The sequence below is a fragment of the Cnephaeus nilssonii genome (genome assembly GCF_951640355.1).
Source record: "Cnephaeus nilssonii genome assembly, chromosome: 17".
NCBI lineage: Eukaryota > Metazoa > Chordata > Mammalia > Chiroptera > Vespertilionidae > Cnephaeus > Cnephaeus nilssonii.
Window position 1 is genome coordinate 28,177,256 of NC_137088.1, and position 17,645 is coordinate 28,194,900.

Below are 17,645 nucleotides of genomic sequence, written 5' to 3' on the forward strand. Positions count from 1 at the left end.
ATCCCCTATGCTAGGCCTGATGATTTTCTAATCGTATCCAACCAGAATGTCCATATTAATGGTAGGGGAAAAGATTGGAAGAATTCTAAATGATGGATAATAACTTAGCCATCAGTGATATCTAGTTTTGGGACATTGACATTCTCTCTCTCTCTCTCTCTCTCTCTCTCTCTCTCTCTCACACACACACACACACACACACACACACACACACCCCTGCATGTCCAGCTCCATTCCCTGAGGCAGAGAGAATTTGGGATTTGGGTTGTCATGGACAGTTCACTCAAGGGTAATTGAGAGGTGATTGAATTTGGAAAATATTTTAGTTTATTTCAGTCCAGCTCCCACAGCACTCAACTTGGTACTGAACCCATGTAGCTCATTCACTCAAAGCCCTTTGGCTTGGCTGTCTTCCTCCAGGGGCTCAGTGCCAGGCCCTGGGGCAGGGATGGGCCTAGTTTTGGTATGTCCTAGAAGGAGATGAAGCTATTGGAATGGGGGTGAGATGCTATCATGAGTTGAATGACCTTTGCTTCTGAATGTTACAGTGTGATGTAAACTTTGCAGTTTGTGGGGGTCATGGTGCTGTGTGCTCACACAGGCTCTGCTCAGTCCAAAGGAGCACATGTCCCATAGGTGGCAATCAGTGTGCTGAGCTGGATCTTGACTCACTCTTCTCTGAGACGAAACAGAAAAGTCTAGAGCAAGCATGTCAGACTCAAAGGCTAACATGGGCCAAATAAATGAGGCATGTGGCCCACGGGCCGCGAGTTTGACATGCTTAGCCTAGAGCAGCGGTCGCCAACCAGTAGTCCGTGGACCACTGGTGGTCCGTGAGGTCTGAAAGGTTGGTGATCGCTGGTCGAGAGTGCACAGCCTAACTGCATGGAAGCTGAACTTGGGGGAGAGAGTTGGGGAAGAGAGAACTGCTTTCCTTTATTAAGTTTCCGTTGTGGCCTTCAAAGTTTCAGACTCTTTCAAGAGCAAGGCCTCCTACATGGACCTCAGAAATGACCATCTTGACCCTAACCCATCACTCAGTGGCCTTAGTCCTTTGGGGCATCTTGGAGGAGGGGTCTGTAGTAGCTCCTCTTTCTTTAACATGAGCCTTGTGCCAGTTGTCTTCCCTGCCATTCTCCCTATCCCATCTGAGCACCTGGCCATCGCTTGTGTTTCTACCTCACTCACCTTGCTCCCCAAGCACCTGCAGGCGAAGTGCCAGGCACAGACAGGATTGCTAATGCCCATCAGCTCTGCGATCCTTTGGACTCAGCTAATTGGCTGGGCCGGGGCCCTCACACAGCCTTTCTGAGGCCTGCTGAGAGAGGAGAGCTGCGCCTTTGTGTCTTTATTGGATTTCTTGGTTATGGTACCCATGATGGATGGTGTGGAAGCAGAGGGGAGAGAATGCCAGATCAAGCGATGAATCAATGCAGACAGTTTTAAAACCAGCCTGGCCTGGTCCCACAGCGCTCCTCTTTGTCCCATTGGTTGGAGGAGGGGCGGGAGGTGCCCTCTTTGGCATTTGTCAGGGTCTGAGTAGGGACCCAGGCACCAGGCTGAATTCTTAAAGGGGCAGGTGCAGCAGCTGCCAGATGCAGCAGCTTGCAACAGTGTGGGTGATGTCTCCAGGCTTCAAAGGGCTGCCACGCCACACTTGCTGGCTGGGGCCTCTTGTTTTTCTGATTATTTCCTGAGCAAAGTGGCAGGAACCTGAGCAAGCATTGATTGGTTCTGATTTAATTGGGACTCTGGGAACAGGCTCATTTCTTTGGGCTAATTGGAACTTTTCTCTTTTGGGGAGTTCTTCTGTCCATGCTGCTTGTCAGTGGTTGTCCTGGGAAGGCCTGGGGAGACAAATATTTAAATCCAAGTGGTTTCTTTCCATTCTCCCTCCCCACCTCCAACCCGCTCTGGACTTTTGGGGGACATTCCTAATCCAAAGCTATTGTGAACCTGGCTTGACTTTACAAACTGCTCCTCGCAAACTCATTGGAGTGTGGAGGAAATAGGGAGCCCAGGGCACCATCCCATGGCCATTTCAGTGGCATAGGCAGTCACATTTTGGTGGCATTTCCAAGAGTGGAGAATGGAATCAGGCAGCATCATGGGTCCTGCTGCCCAGCAGCCTGGCTGAGCTCAGTGACCTAGACCAGCAGAGAGACCCCCTTTTATCCTGTCTCCACCACTTTAAGCTGCATCTTTGCCCTTGGCTGTGCTGGTAACCTTGATGGTTGAGCCAGACCTCTCTTCCCAGGGCTGAGAGCAGGTGCGGAGACAGTGGGCACAGATGGTTATCTTGGGGAGCTCTGCACCCTTTGGTTTGAGATGGGCAGTGCATGGATTTGTGACTGGGGCCATGGTGTGTCTTCAAGGGATGTTCAAGCTGTCAGGTAGGCACCGTGGCCATTCACAGCACTCCTGGGGCCCTACAGGCAATGCTCATGAGCATGGAGCATAATGGATGCCAGGGAACTGTGAGTGAGAATCAGGGAGCCTCCATCAGCTGTCCTGGAGAAAAAGGCAAGTTACTCTCTCCCAACACAGTCCTGAGGACTGATGCCCTGGAGCCAGACGGGCAAAGCCTGGGTGATTCTGTGATTCACAGAAATGTGGATCTGATAAATGGTCTTTTCTGGATATTTGAGTGTGAGCCTTTGCATGGGTTGGTAGAAGTCTACAGGTTGGTAGGAAGAATAGTCTTTATATTATTGTTCTGGCACGACACTTTCATGATGGCAGGGACCCCCTTCTCCTGACTTTCACTTTGCATCTGCTGAACCCCCTCTTGTCAGAGTCATGGTGACCAGTCGCTTAGTTGTGCAGAAGCACCTGGAGACCAGTTAGGCAGCCCAGCCAGGGAAGAGTGGTCCAGGCCCGAGCTGTTTCTGCTGTGAGGCATGAGGAAGGGAAGGGGATGGGGGCAAGCAGAGGAAGCTGTGGGGAGAGGGATGGGGGGCAAGTGGCTCACACATGTTCCTGAGGGCTCCATGGCTTTGCTGGTCCCTAAGGCCTGTTCCTGGCTCACCCTTTCTGCACACACAGGTTGGACCCATCAGGCAGAGAATCCCAGCAGCCAGCTGACCTCGCCAGTGACTCTGACCCCATCACGCATTTGTCTCTATGAAACTGTTAATTACTAGGAAAATGGCCATCTGTCCCCAGTTCAAGTTTCATGCTCATGGCACAGTGGATTAATGAGAAATCCTGGCTTTGTCCTTACCCACTCCTCCTCCCCCCACCTTCCCTGCTCAGGTTGATGGCTAAATTGATTCTCTGTGTGGGTCCCTTTAGCCTAATTGTCTCTGGGCCAGGGAGGCCAAGATATGGTGCTCTGCAAGCCATCTCTGTGCTGTGGAGCCTAAACTATCTCGAGCTGATGTTGGTCTCTGGGATGCTGGAGGGGCTGAGATTGACAGTTGCTAGGGGGAACCTGGGCCAGGCAGGCTCCTTACCTGTCTGTTAGAAACTTAAGGGCTATAGTATCCCATATGGGTGCCCAAGGCCAGGTCGCAGGTTCTGGGACAGTCTCTGGCAGCCAGGTCCTAGCTGGAGCAGTGTGCCCATGGGATTTGGATCTGCTTCTGCCCCTGAGTGCTCCCTGAGGGCATGGCTTGCCCTCCCAGTCACGGAGGGTCTTCTGGAGCTTCCAGAAGGAGCTGCCTCATTAGCCTTCGTCTCTAGCCACTGTTTGGAGCCAGGAGATAACAATACTATACATAACCATCCTCCCTTGCTGTGAAATTCTGGTGGTTTTTAGTTAAGTCCTTTACTGTGGACAGTCCTATCTTCTCTGCCCACCTCTCAGGGTGTGGGAAAACCTAGTAGGATAATGGAGATGAGACGGCTCTGTAAGCCAGGCAATGCCATGTGTTGCCAGGTGCCATTGCCCTTAAGCTCTCCAGCACACCATGGGACTCTGGTTACTAAAGGAATAAGATGCTGAAATGAAGTTGGCATGTGGTATTCCTACCCAGAGACACAGGTCGCAGGAGCCCTGAATGCGAGTCATTACCTACCTGCACCTGCTCAGATCCACCTCCATGACTGTCAAGAGGTGGCCAGTGAAGTCAGCACATAGGTGTGATCCATTGTCTCTCACCAGGTCAGTGGGTCAGTGAACATGCGTTTGAAAGGTGTGGCTCATGAGGCCTGCTTCGAGGCAGGTGGTCTAGGCAGGTGGTCTTTGTGAGCTGGAGGTCTGAGTAGCAAAAGAAGACTCCCCAAGCACAAGAGAGAACATGGTCTTCTGAAGCAGTGATTCTTGATCCCAGAGTGGACTTGAGAACTCACAGGAAAGATTTTATAAATTGACATCTCAGATGCCCCCCTCTGAGACTCTGTTGGGTGGGTCTGGTGAGGGCCCAGGCTGATAACCCCGAGTGTAAGGTCCAGACTAGGACCATCTATGTAGCTGGAGTTAAAAAGAAGGGGGCCCCAAAGGAGGTCACTGTAGGTGTCCTTGGGCTTGTGGGGTGTGTAGAAAGGGTGGACCTGAGCCCCTGAGGGGCCATAGAAGGGGTCTGGGAGCCAGGACTGCAGGGCAGGCTGGAGGCTAGGTAGACTGTTCATGGGGCCTGCAGACCGACAGGGAGAAGATGCTCAGAGCATCCCTGTACCTCGAGTAAGGGGTGGGGGCCGTGAGAGGGCCATGGGACCCTGATGAGGCCAGACATTGTCAACGTGGCACCTCAGCTGCTACGAGCCTAAGAAGGGCTCAGGGCAGAGCAGGCAGGGACAGGAAGCTAAGAATGGACTCAGAAAAGAGCAGCCTTCCCTGCAGCTGGCCTGCACCAGCTGTTCACTCAGGACCGTCTTCAGAACAGCAGGGAGTGGGGGACACCACTGTGCTCAAGGGCACATCAAACCTGCAGGATTCCCATGCTCTGCTCAGGGCCTGCCAAGCAGAGTTGGGGCTGAGGGTCCAGGTTCTGTACCCAGGAGTCCACATGGACTTCCCAGGGGCTCCCAGGTTAGTTAGGACTAACCCAACTCTGGATGTTGGCAGGCCTTGACAACTCTTAAAGCAGAACAGCAGTTCCTGCTTCGCCTATCTCCCTGTGTGTGTGTCTCCCACTCATCATGTATCTGTCACAGCCCCGAGCTGGGCCTGAGTGCTCTGGGTCACTGCCTCCATGGCACTCCTCAGGCCGGACCCTCCCTGCCTTCTCCTCAGAGGTCTCTTCTCCTTCTGCAGCTTCTTCTTCACTCCTCTCCTCTCCCCAAAGGGGACTTTTTCTTTCCTGATAATTTTCCACCTACATGTAAATTCTTTCATGCCTGGAAACCCAAGGGACATTTTGCACCTTCCAACAGTTTTGGTGCCTTTGTCAACTTGAGCAGCCGAGATGAGACAATTTATAAGCCTGCGGGAGTTGAGACGAAAAATCTGCAGGATTCGAAGGTAAAGAAAAATGTGTCTAATTTAGCTCCTCTTGGAAAAAGAAGTTTCTAGGGTCTATTTCGCTCTCCCTTAGGGTTGCTGGTCCCAGTTCTGGTTCTCCACCTGCCTCCTCATCCTAGATTCTGAAAGAGAAGGTGGGACCCTGAGGGAGTGGGGAGTGTGTGTGTGTGTGTGTGTGTGTGCGCGCGCGCGCGCGCTGGGGGGGGGGGGAGCCACTGTACTGGCAGTGTATTCAGGGGTACTGAGGAATGCTTTCTGCTCTCTCTGGTCCTTCTGCAGTTGGCTGGTGAGTGAGAGGAAGGCCACAGCCCAGGCAGCCTCCTCTTAAGCCCCTGGGAGATCAGTTCTGCTCAGGGCCCAGGGCCCTGGGAGGCCAAGGTCATTAACACCACAGCCCTGTAAGATGAGCTTCATAATAGGATTTCCCAACAGGGTACTTCATTTACAAATCCCTGGGGCCTCCTCTGCTCCCCATGGTGGCCCTGCCCAGCTCTCTCCAGAGAAGAATCTGATGTAATTGGCCAGATGTAATGGGCTGTGACATGGCAGGAGCAACAGCAAACAGAGCTGGAAGGATGGCCCTCTGCCATACCGACTCCTGCATGCTGGGCATGGTGACTCAGTCCCAGGCTCTGGTGGTGACAGAGGATGGAAAGGGGGCAAGGAAAGGGGAAGCTCGACACTGCCCCTTCTGCCTTTGAAAGACCGGGGTAGAAGCACCCAGATGCCATTGGTGTTGACTAAACAATCATGATTCACCCCAGCCATTGCTAGATATACTGAGAATAACTTGACAATATTCTGTGCATGGGTGCCCATGACTTAATAAATATGTGTTATCAAAGATGACAATGAAGGCACCCTCTGGTCCAGGGGTCCTCAAACTTTTTAAACAGGGGCCCAGTTCACTGTCCCTCAGACCGTTGGAGGGCCGGACTATAGTTTAAAAAAAAAACTATGAACAAATTCCTATGCACACTGCACATATCTTATTTTGAAGTAAAAAAACAAAACGGCAAAAACACCCGCATGTGGCCCGCGGGCCGTAGTTTGAGGACGCCTGCTCTGGTCATTACTGAGCTGGTGTGGGTAGTAAAAACATCACAGGCTGGCCATGTAGGTAGGGCCCTGGTGCCACCACTTACTGCACCCTCATTGCCCATGAAGAGATATATAGTCTGAAACTGCCCACGCTGGGGTGGGAGTGTGTGGGATGCTGAGAGACCATCTATTCTGACTGTTTATTGTCCGTAGAGTGAAGGTAGCCAGGAAGCATTTCTGGGCAGCAGTCTAGGGAGCCCCAGCTAGTTGACATCACAGCTGGGATTAGAACCCAGGTCTGGGGAAGCCACCATCTGCCTCTGCTTCTGGGACTGGATGTTGTTGAAATTAACTGTCCTTAGAGGCAAAGGTGTATTTTTAGAAATATCAAACTTCTCCCAGCAGTTCTCTCATGAATTCTCTCTGTGTCTGTGCTGTCCCTTATTTTCCTTGGGGTCTAGGTACTCGCTGGAGTCATGCTCTGTGGTTGTAGGTTTCCACACTATGTAACACAGAGCTTGTGTCAACTATTACCATCTTCCTGTGAGCCTCTCCGGGAGAAGTACTCTCTCCAGATGCTCTGAAACGTTGACCTGCCTGTGAGCCATCCAGAGGGTGCACGGTGTCTCGGTGGGTGACCCAAGCTCCCTGAGAAGGATGAGGTCTAAGGCTCTGTGCTTACAGGAAAGGACAGAGGGAAGGTGGCCAGGCTGCGGGCTGGAGGCCTGGCTGTGGCTCTCTAATCCGCATCGAGGACCAGCAAGGGCCCTGAGGGCTGAATCCCAGCTCAGGCAGCGCTGTGGTCAGGCTTGTCCCCAGACTTGTCCCCTTTGCTTTCTTGTCCCTGTCTCTCTCTGGAGCTGGGCAGTTTCCTTCCTCAGAACTCGAGCACAAACATCTATATACACAGACTTTCTCTCCTGGAGGGGGGCGGGGGGGGGCTACCACCTTTAAGTTTGAAGCATGGAGATGAAAAGTTATATTGAATCGGTGCCTGACTGGAGTCGGTCCTTTAGTTCTAGGTCCCAGGGAACTCTGAGGGGATGAGTTGTTTCCACTGCTTGTGGCCATGGACAAGCTGGACTGACAGTGCCCAGTGCTCCTGGACTTCAAGGCAGTGGTGCCAAGAAGACCTAAAAGGGTCCACCCATCTGCAGGGGGCGAAGGAAAGCATCCCAAACTTGGGCACATCGCCAGGAATAAGCCTTATTTTGCCAGCAGGGCTCGGACAGGGACATTGGTAGAGGGGCCGTGTTGGCTTTTCCCTAGGGGAGGGCCTCTGCCTGGAGATGTCCTGTCTGCACTCTCCCTGCTGGCTGAGCTGAGAGCTTGAGTACCAGTTACCTGGGAAGGCAGCTGAGCCCTTCACTTCTGTTGGAGGGCCAATTAATAAGGCAAAGCAGGCAGATCCTGGGGAGATGCAGCTTACTACAGAGGAGTATGTCTGGGTCTGCTCTAGGAGCCATCCCATATGGCAGAGAGCATCCCGCCTTCCTGTGTGCCTACCCAGCCCGCTGCGGGATGAGTCTGCATGCTTACAGGTATGCTGGACTCATCCTCCAGTGCGTGCGCGCTCATGGACAGGGAGATCAGGCAGGAGGAAATCAGCTCAGCCACCTGAGGCCCTGGAGAGGCTGGTGAGAAGAGGGCACTGCGGGGAGCCTCAAAAGGCATCTTGGAACCACAGGACAGAAATGCAGGGGCAGGGAGGGCTCAGCCCAGCCCTCCTGAGGGTTTCCATTGAGGGTAGGACCCAGTTTAGAAGAAGGGCTAGACAAGGACATGGGCACTTTGGTTTCTGGCTTGTTCTTGGCCTTTGTCTGAAATAGCCCCCCAACACTATGGGCACACATTTCTAGTAGGGGCTGGAGTTCCCTGGTCGCCAGGGTGTGACCCTTGGGGGCCTACTCTGGTCATGTCCCTGCAGGCCTGCACAGTTCTGGCTCCAATTCTCCAGGCAGGTTGGGTTCCACTCGGGAGTTCCTGTGCAGTGAGTGGTCCTTGTGCTCACTCTTCAGGTACTTCCTGGGCACCTACTACTGCCAAGCCCTTTATACTATGGACTCAGATTGAACACCCTGACTTCTAAGAATTTGCTACATTCTTAGCTCTTAGAAAGTGCTTGCAATGTCCAGAGGGCAAGGGGACCACAAAGGTCTCTATGCACCTGGGGAACCAATGGAGGATGGCTTCTCCCAGCTAGGTGAGATCTGTGAGGACAGGAAGTCCAGCCCACTGGATGGCACTTCCTTTGCTTTCCCCCAGCTTTTAGACACCTCGAGTGATGGGACAGTCAGACTTCCCGAGGCAGCCTAGTTCATATCTGAACCCTACTTCCTGGGATTGAAATGAATCAGGAGCCCTCTGCTCTAGTCCCTGAGGTGGAACTTTTGTGCACATCTCTCTCACCCCAAGTTACCTTTTGTTGTTATTATTTTAAAAATATTTTGGGTCTTGCAGGTGTGGCTTAGTGTTTGAGTGTCGACCTATGAACCAGGAAGTCTTGGTTTGATTCCCAGTCAGGGCATATGTCTGGGTTGTGAGCTCAATCCCCAGTGTGGGGCAAGCAGGAAGCAACTGATCAATTATTCTCTTTCATCATTGATGTTTCTATCTCTCTCTCTCCCTTCCTCTCTGAAATCAATACAAATATATTTTAAAACATATTTTGAGTAGTTAATACATAGGAAAAGTAAATTTCTCTTCCACTCTGGTCCTCACCAGGGTCCCACACGGTTACAGTTTCTGACAGGCTCTTGCAGAGAGGGTGCAAGTATTTGCACACCCAAAATATAGACATAACTTTCTCCCACCGGCACTGGGGCAGAATGCACAGGGTTTTCACCTAGTTCCCCACCCCCTTTCTCACTCAGCAATGAAGGTTTACAATAATTGGGTTTTATTACATAGAAATCTGTCTCATTCTTTCCAATGATTGTTAGTATTCCATTGGATGGATGCACTTTTATTTAATTGGTCCTTCATTTATATACATTTAGGTTGTTTCCTGTTTCTTTATTTCTAAACAATGTTTCAACAAACATCTGTGTGCATGCATCTTTGCACTTAAGTGTGAGCATATGTGTGAGACAAATTTATTAATTTATTCAATGAATATGTATTGAGGACTTTCTATGTGCCAAGCGCTTTTCTAACAGCTAAGGATGAATAAATTTTTAGAAGTAAAAGTGCTGAATCAGAGTATATAAATATTTAATTTTGATGGATATTCCCAAATGGTCCTCCGACAAAGGCATTTTCTACCAATTTTTGCTCCCACCAACAAGTAAGAGTTCCTATTCCCTGTCCCTTTGCCAAGATAATAAAATATCAATCATTTTTATCTTTGCAAATCTGATAGATGAAAACCAGCATCCCATTGCGGTTTCAATTTGCCTTTGTCTTACTATGAGGGCCACTGAAACATGGCAGAGTTCCATGAGTTGGCCTGCTCAGGAGTTGAGACACAAGCTTTCCTATAAAACACATCATTAAGTCAGGTAATTTGCATGTTGCAGGAAGTTTGGCGTTTTCTCAGTCCTTGATGTAGTCCAGTCTTCACTTGCTTCTCTCCCCATTCCCTCCTGCCCTGCATCCCACCATTTATATGTTCTTTATCCATCTGTCTCACAGGGCATTTTTGGTATATGCCATGCACCTATTTTGGCATTTTTCAGAGTGTGGTAGGTGAAGGGTCCGCAGGTAGGAGAGGATAAGAGCAGGTACTGGTGCTGAAAGGCCATGCCATTCTCGTGGTCCATCAGGAAAGCTGGCCCAGCCTAGTTTGGTGGGAAACACACCTGGCTTACCCATCCTTCCTTTCCTGCCCTAGAGCCTATTCTGGGCTCCCTTCTCTGCCCCTCACATTTCTCAGCTATTTGGCTCAGTCCCACATCTCTCCCTTTAACTCTCCCAGCTTACCTCTGGGGCCTGAGGCCTCAACTCACCCTGGTGACTCCCCCTCAGCCACCCATTCCTGTCACCAGCCCTTAGCCCTCCCTCCCTCCAGCCTCCTCTTCATTTCTTCTGCACCAACATACTCTCACCAGACCTGCCATCCCTTCCCCAGCCTCCCTGAATCAGTGTCAGCCCCATCCTTGACTAGTATGCCCCAGCCGGGAGCACATACCTTCCCCCAGCCCTGCTGAAGCCCCCCGACCCTGCTTCTAAGCGTTGTCTTAGCCCTGGATCGCTGCCCACTGCCTCCATTCTTTTTATTTTTGTCTTCCAACTCTGCAACAATTCGATCTCTCTGGGCCATGGACTTCCTACCTCTCTTACTTGCCTTAGTTTCTCTCTCTCTCTTCTCTCGTCTCTGCTCCTCTCCTGTCCTCTCCCCTCCCTTCCCCTTTCTTCTTTCCTCCCTTCCTTCTTTCCATTAAAGTAAACATATTCAGCTTAAAAAAACACACACAGAATCAACTTAAAGAAAAACAACAAATTAAAACTCTGGTGTGTAGATTTGGCAAAAAAGCAATCAAGATAACATGCAAATGACTGATGTTTGGAGAGAATGCTGACTTGCCCTGTTTACCTGGGCTAAGCAGGTAGTCCCATGTTTCCTTGTCAGATCATGTTGATGGTTATAATGTGGGTATGGAGCGAACGTTCCTGGACTGGCTTCCAGCTTGCGTGGCTGTCATATATGGAGCACTCATTACCTACCAGATGCTCTGCCAAATTCTTTTCCTACACCCTCTCTTAAATCCTCACAATAGCCATATGAGGTACACAAGACTACCATCCCTTTTTTTTAATGGAGGCTACTGAGGCACAGAGAACTTAAGTAACATTGCCAAGGTCATACAACGTAGGACTCTGAGGCCCGGCTGGTAAACACCATGCACCTATTTTGGCATTTTTCAGAGTGTGGTAGGTGAAGGGTCCGCAGATAGGAGAGGACAAGAGCAGGTACTGGTGCTGAAAGGCCATTCTCTACTCCTTCCCAGCTGGAGAAGAGCAGGATTCACTTAGGGCCACATCAGTGACTTGTGATGGGAGCTGAACCTTCAGTATCCCATTTGGGCTGAGATAGAAGCCATTGGAGTTTGATCTGCATTTCCCATTGGCTAGGGATCAGGTAGCCTTGGAGTTCATGGAGTGACCATGCTCATGGTCAAGAATGAATTGAAGGTAGAGTTGAACCACCCCCACCCCCATCTCCACCTCCATCCTCAGCCCAACTCTCGGTCTTATTCTCTCCTCCCCGCTCCTCATAGGTGGGGCCACGCCTGATGCTTCTCTGCATCCCTAATGCCTACTCTGGGCCATCTGTTAAATGAGAACAAAACCAAACACATTCAAAACAAAATTTGTGGAAGCAGGATGTGAGCTGAGCAGGAAGAAAGGCTTTGCATTAGGATGTGTGAGGAAATTTCCCAGCAGCGTTGAGTAGCGTAAACTCCAAAGAAACCAGTCAGGAACCGGGTGTGAGACTGCTGACAGGGCGTGCACTTGCAGAGGTGATGATGGCAGGACCAGATGGAGGAAGTAACCAGTGATGGCAGAGGCCTTGTCTGTCTGTTGTCCCATCGAGTGACACACTGTGCACACACACAGAACAAAACCAACAGAATGGTCGCAAGCCCATGCGTCATGAAACCCTTTCACTAAAGGTTGGTGGTAATGTCTCAGTTTGACAGAGGACATAAGGTCAGTGCCACGTGTGTATTTCAAGTGGAAAAGGACAATCTGCTCTTTGCACAAGATGCATAGAGCTTCTCATTGAAATTGTATGGAATATGCAAGAACCCTGCCAAATCATGGACTTGGCAAAATTTTGCCTGTTCTGGGAATTAGGTGATCTGAGGGTTTCTGTTTGATTTCTGAGTTTGTCACACACATGGCTACATTTGAATGTGGAGACCCTTGTCACATGGGGCTTTTCTTTTCTCACTGGTTCTGTTTGTCTTCCCCTCTGTGTCTTTGGCCAAATTTGTCTCCCCTGTTTTCCTTTCCTCCATTTATTCTGTTATCTTGTCTGTCTTCTCTCTGGACTTGCTTCGAAAAGAGAAAAAAGAGAAAGCACATTCCATGGGTAGGATTTTATGAATGGATGGCTATTTCCATTCATTGTTTTTATTTTCCCCCCCTAGGAAACTGTTTGGATGCAAATTGCAATAAAAATGAATTCTTTCATGTAGTAAAATACAGGAAATCAATGTTTGTCATTGAAATCAGTTGCAAATATTACAAAAGTAATTTTTGTCATCAAAATTAATATATAATCACACATGTTGATAATAAGATCATTTATTAAAAAGAACAATAGCTCCCCCCCAAAAAAAGTATCTCTGTAGAATGCCCTGCTTCTCTGTGCTTATTTCTTAATTTTTCTGAAGCATTCTCTGCTTCTTTCAGCTTCTTCTACCCCATTCTCAGTTATTCTTGGCTTATGAGAATTCTTTCAAGCTTCCTTTTTTCCCCTAACATATTTTAAATCTTTCAATCCAGCTACTAGTTAAGGACCAGTAACCAAAGCTGTTCATTGTTGAATTTAACATACCCAATCAGAGTGACAACACCCTTCTCTTTGAGGCAGTCTCTGCCCACCTGCCTGCCCACTTCCCTAAGAATTTCCTCTCATTAAAACTCAGTTATTTGGGAGCGTGTTTCATCTTTGGGGATTGGCCTTTCCTCTCCCCTCTCCTCTGAACCCCACCACGGTGCGCTTACTGCCTCCTCCTGGGCACCTGGAGAGCCCCCTGTGAACTAACAGTGCCAATGGAGCAGCAGATCCCTTCCGCCCTGAGGGCTTTCTGCAGCCCTAGAGGCAGTGGATTTGCTACCCAGAGAGCTGATAGCATCAGTACACAAGCCAATTGGACATCCATACACCCACTGCTTCTTGACCCAGGAAGAGGAGGCAGAGGTGCCTACCCCTGGACATCCCAGGGGCTGATGGCCTCAGTCCTCTCTCTACCCTGGCTTCATCCCAGGGGCTGATGGCCTCAGTCCTCTCTCTACCCTGGCTTCCCCCAGAGGCCTGTCGTCTCCAGGCCTTTCCCCCGCAGTCTCCTTTCCTGCCTGTAGCTGTGTGCTGGCCCTTCCTTCTGGACCACAAAGGGCTCTGTAGACAGACATTGTGTGTTGTTTGCCAACATGGGGGCCAGGGTACACAGAGGGGGCGAGGGAGAAGCCATCTGCTCTCTCCTTTCACACCGACCTTTGCTTTCTCCCTTTCACTCTCCCCCGATCTCTGTCTTTGAATGTGCATACAAAAATAAAAAAGCAGTTGCTAATTAGAGCAAGAGAATGAGAGTGAGCCTGGAAGAGGGATACAGCAGAGAGGCCCGCTCCCATGCAAATCGGCCAGCTTTTAAGAGCCAGGGAGGGAAGGACAAGGGGGCCCTGAAGGGGCTTGGGGTTTATTTTGACAAAATAAGCAACAAAGCTGCTTCTTCAAAATGGGAAGGACGAGCTTTGTCTTAACCTCCCATCACAGAAGGAGGGGAAACAAGAAATGACAGTTTCCCGTAAACTCCCACGGCTGGCGGCTGGGTCCACCTACTCTACCTTTTCTTATCTTTTTCTCTCTCTCAATAGCCAGTAAACAATAGTCTCTATTTTGGGGGACTTTAAATGTATCCTTTTATTTGTAATTTTGTTCTGCCTGATAGAAAGAGTGGGAAATCATTGGCTTCTCTCCCCAGGCAGGGCTGGCTGGGAGAGGGGAAGCGTCCCCACGCAGGAGCAGCTGAGTCATCAGGAAGCCCCCGCTTGGACAATATCCTCCAACAAATGGAGACTTTCTTTCAGAATTCCCCCCCCCCCCCATTCCATCCTACTCTTGGATCACCCAGCGATTTCTTTTTCTAGCCCTGCATCATTAAGTGTTCCAGGAGCCGTCCTGATGTGTGTGCCGAAGTACTGGCTGCCCAGTGTGTGGCTGGGGGGACAGCAGCCAGTGTTAGGACAGGGCCCTGCTCAGAAGGTTCCACTACAGCCAGGGCCGGGGGCACCCACCTGGCAGTTCTGCCATGGCTTACCCTGGAACTGCCCCCTCATCATTCATTCAGGCTCACTCTGAAGGCCTGGAGGTGCCCAGGTGGACTGCCTTTGAAGAGCTGTCAATCATGGTGAGGGAAGGCTACCTGGTGACCTGGTCCCTTGAGAGATGCAGTTACTCCTGGTATAAGGTGAACAGACTATGTGAAGGTTTTGGCATACCGACCCCGTGCATTGAAAAGATTAGGTTAGTTTCTGATTTCTTGTGAATGTAAACAAATGAAGACAAGACCAGAGGAAGCCTCGTCAAGGGGCACGTTGGTACTAACTAGTCAGGGAGGAAGAGAGGAAAAGGAAATAGAGCCTGGAAAGAAAGGATGATGATTTGTTCATTCTCTTCCACTGGTAGCTGCTGAAGGTGATGGATACACCTGAGAAGAGAGAATGACCCACTGGAATCTATTGGGAAGATCCTCTGATTCTGGGATGAGGTTTCAAAATGAACTTTCTGGGAGTCCATACAGAGGTGTCAGCTCTTGGTATTGTCAGTACTTTTTATTTTAGCCATTTTAATTGGTGTGTCCTAGTATCTCATGGTGGTTTTAATTTGCATTTCTCTAGTGAATAATGATGTTGAATATCTTTCATGTGCTTATTGGCCATCTGTTTATACTCTGTGGTGAAGTGTTTATTCAACATTTTTGCCCGTTTTAATTAGGTTGTTTTCTTACTATGGAGTATTGAGATTTCTTTATGTATTTTGCATACAAGTCTTTTTGTGGAATGTATAATTTGAAAATATTTTCTTCCAGTCTGTGACTTGTCCCTTCTTTCTCTTAACAATGTCTTTTACAAAGCAAACATTTAAAATTTTGATGGAATCCAATTTATCCATTGAAATTTTTTATTAAAAACTTAATTTTAAGAGCAGTTTTAGGCTCACAGCAAAATTAAGAGGGAAGTACAGAAATTTTCCATATACCCTCTGCCCCCACCCATGTGCAACCTCCCCCATCATCAAAATCCCCTACCAGAGTAACACATTGGCACCTATAGCTCATAATTTACATTAGGGTTCACTCTTGGTGTACATTCTGTGGGTTTGGACAAATTCTTAATGACCTGCCCACCATTACAGAGTATTTGCACTGCCCTAAAAATCCTTTGTGCACTGTCCACTCCTTAATCTCTCCCCACCCCTTAACCCCTGACAACCACTGATCTTTTTACTGTCTTCATAATTTTGCCTTTTCCAGAATGTCCAACAGCTGCAATTGTGTGGTATGTAGCCTTTTTAGACTGGCTTCTTTCACTTAGTAATATGCAGTTAAGGTTTCTCCATGTGTTTCTATGGCTTGATGGCTCATTTTTCTTTCTTTTTTTTCATTTTTCTTTAGAGCTGAATTATACTCCATTGTTTGGAGAATTTATTCTTTTTTATTTTTCAGTTTATCCTGGTTATGGAGACTTTTGGTGTCATGTCCAGCAATTCTTTGCCCAATCACAGGTCACAAAGGTTTTCTCCTAATGTTATCTTAAATGTTTTATAGACTTAATATTTCACTACATTTAGGTCTATGATCCATTTTGAGTTAGTTCTTATTGAAGGTATGAGGTTCATTTTATTACAATTTATCCCATGATATCCAGTTGTTCCAATACCAGACAGCTGTGTGGATGACGTCACCTCCTCTAAGCCTTAACTTGAGTGTTACCACCATCTTCACAGCATATACCACCTCAATAGCCCTCCCGTTTCCCCTACCTAGATTTATTTTCTCCATAGCACTCATCATCTCTAACATAGTGCACAGTTTACTTATTGATTGCGTGCACCATTTGTCTCTCTTCCCTAGCAAGTAGTCTGCATGAGGACAGGGATATTTGAGTGTGTGTGCGGTGAGGGTGTGTGCTGAGTGAATGATAAGGATTGGATGTGGGACTCTTCCCCTGGGGTCCCCTGGGGCACATGGCCGCAGAGGGGGAAGCTCCCAGATAGTCACCCTGGATCAGATCAGAAGTGAGCTGCCCTGAGCTGGTGGCCTCCCTGCCTCACAGGTTCATCAGGCCAAACAGGTCCTTCAGAGTTAACCCGGCTCTGGGCTGGGCTGTTCTTTCACCCACCCGCCCACCATATTGTTTGAGACTCTTAAGAACTTAAGTAATTAAACCGTTTTCCCTCTCAGTCTTAAAGTATTTGTTTCTTGAAACTTAAGCTTTATCCTTTTTTCACCCTTATACCCCTTGAAAGACAGAAAGAGCTCTAATGCCTTGGGAAAATTATCTTAAATTCTAATCAGCCCTCAATCCTGGGTGTTAGAAGTGACTCAGAGACGAGCTGGTTGGCAGGGCCAGAGGACAAGCTGTTTAGGGAGGCAATGGCGGCTAGAATGCAGGCCTTCAACTGGCTAATAGCACTTCAGTCCAAGCGATGAGGCTTACCTCATCAAGTGGGAGGCCCTGGGAACCCGAGAAGCAAACCGTGCAAAGATAGGGGGAGATCAGAAGAAAAGAAGGCAGATTAAATAAACTGGGGTGGGGGGCTTAGTGGGTTCTGTGCCCTGTCATGGAGCCCCTCTTCATACAGCCCCTACCCCGAGTTCCAGCATCCTTCTACTCTCGGCCTCACCAGTAGCCTATGGAGTGCATGTAGGACGTTGTGTCTCCCTGGGGTCTCCTCTGGAATTTCTGCATGGGAGGGCCTTGGGCAACAGTGTGGTTGGCTGGATGGGGAGTGGGCTGGTGGGCATTTGAAGGCTGCATTTGCACAGCAAGCACACTGTTCTTACAGTGAATGCTAATTTGGAGTTCGGGTGCACTGATGGGAACAGGATGGGAAGCTGCCACTGCTGCCGCTGTGTCTGTCAGGCCTGGCTGGTGGCAAGCATCTCCAGAAAGAGCTGCCCCTCCCCATCCTTGCTACCCAGGCACAGCCCCCTGGATACCAATCCACCGCCAGTTCCAAGTGCACCCCCGCAGGTCCAGCAGGTCCTGGCATTCTGCCCTCAGCTCAGCTAGCCATGCTCTTTGATGATCTCTCCACTGCTCAGGCTCCTGGCCTGTTTGGAATCTGGTCACATCCTATGTTCGTTCCCAGGAAAGCAAACCCACGTTGTCTCCTGTTTCTGTCTCGTTTCCACCGCTGGATGGACCAATTCAGCTAATTTTCTCTTTTGATAAACTTGCTTCAGTTCGGTAGGAGGAGCTGCTGATTTTGAGTCATCAGAGCTGTGAGGTGGGAGAACCCAACTTG

General features: G+C 49.3%; 1 protein-coding gene across 2 annotated transcripts in view; it reads left to right on the forward strand.

Annotated features, from left to right (window-relative positions):
- EPHB1 (EPH receptor B1) overlaps window positions 1-17,645 on the forward strand; it is a gene marked incomplete at its 3' end in the record, with an annotated part of 414,865 nt that overhangs the window by 151,963 nt on the left and 245,257 nt on the right. The window lies entirely within an intron of this gene.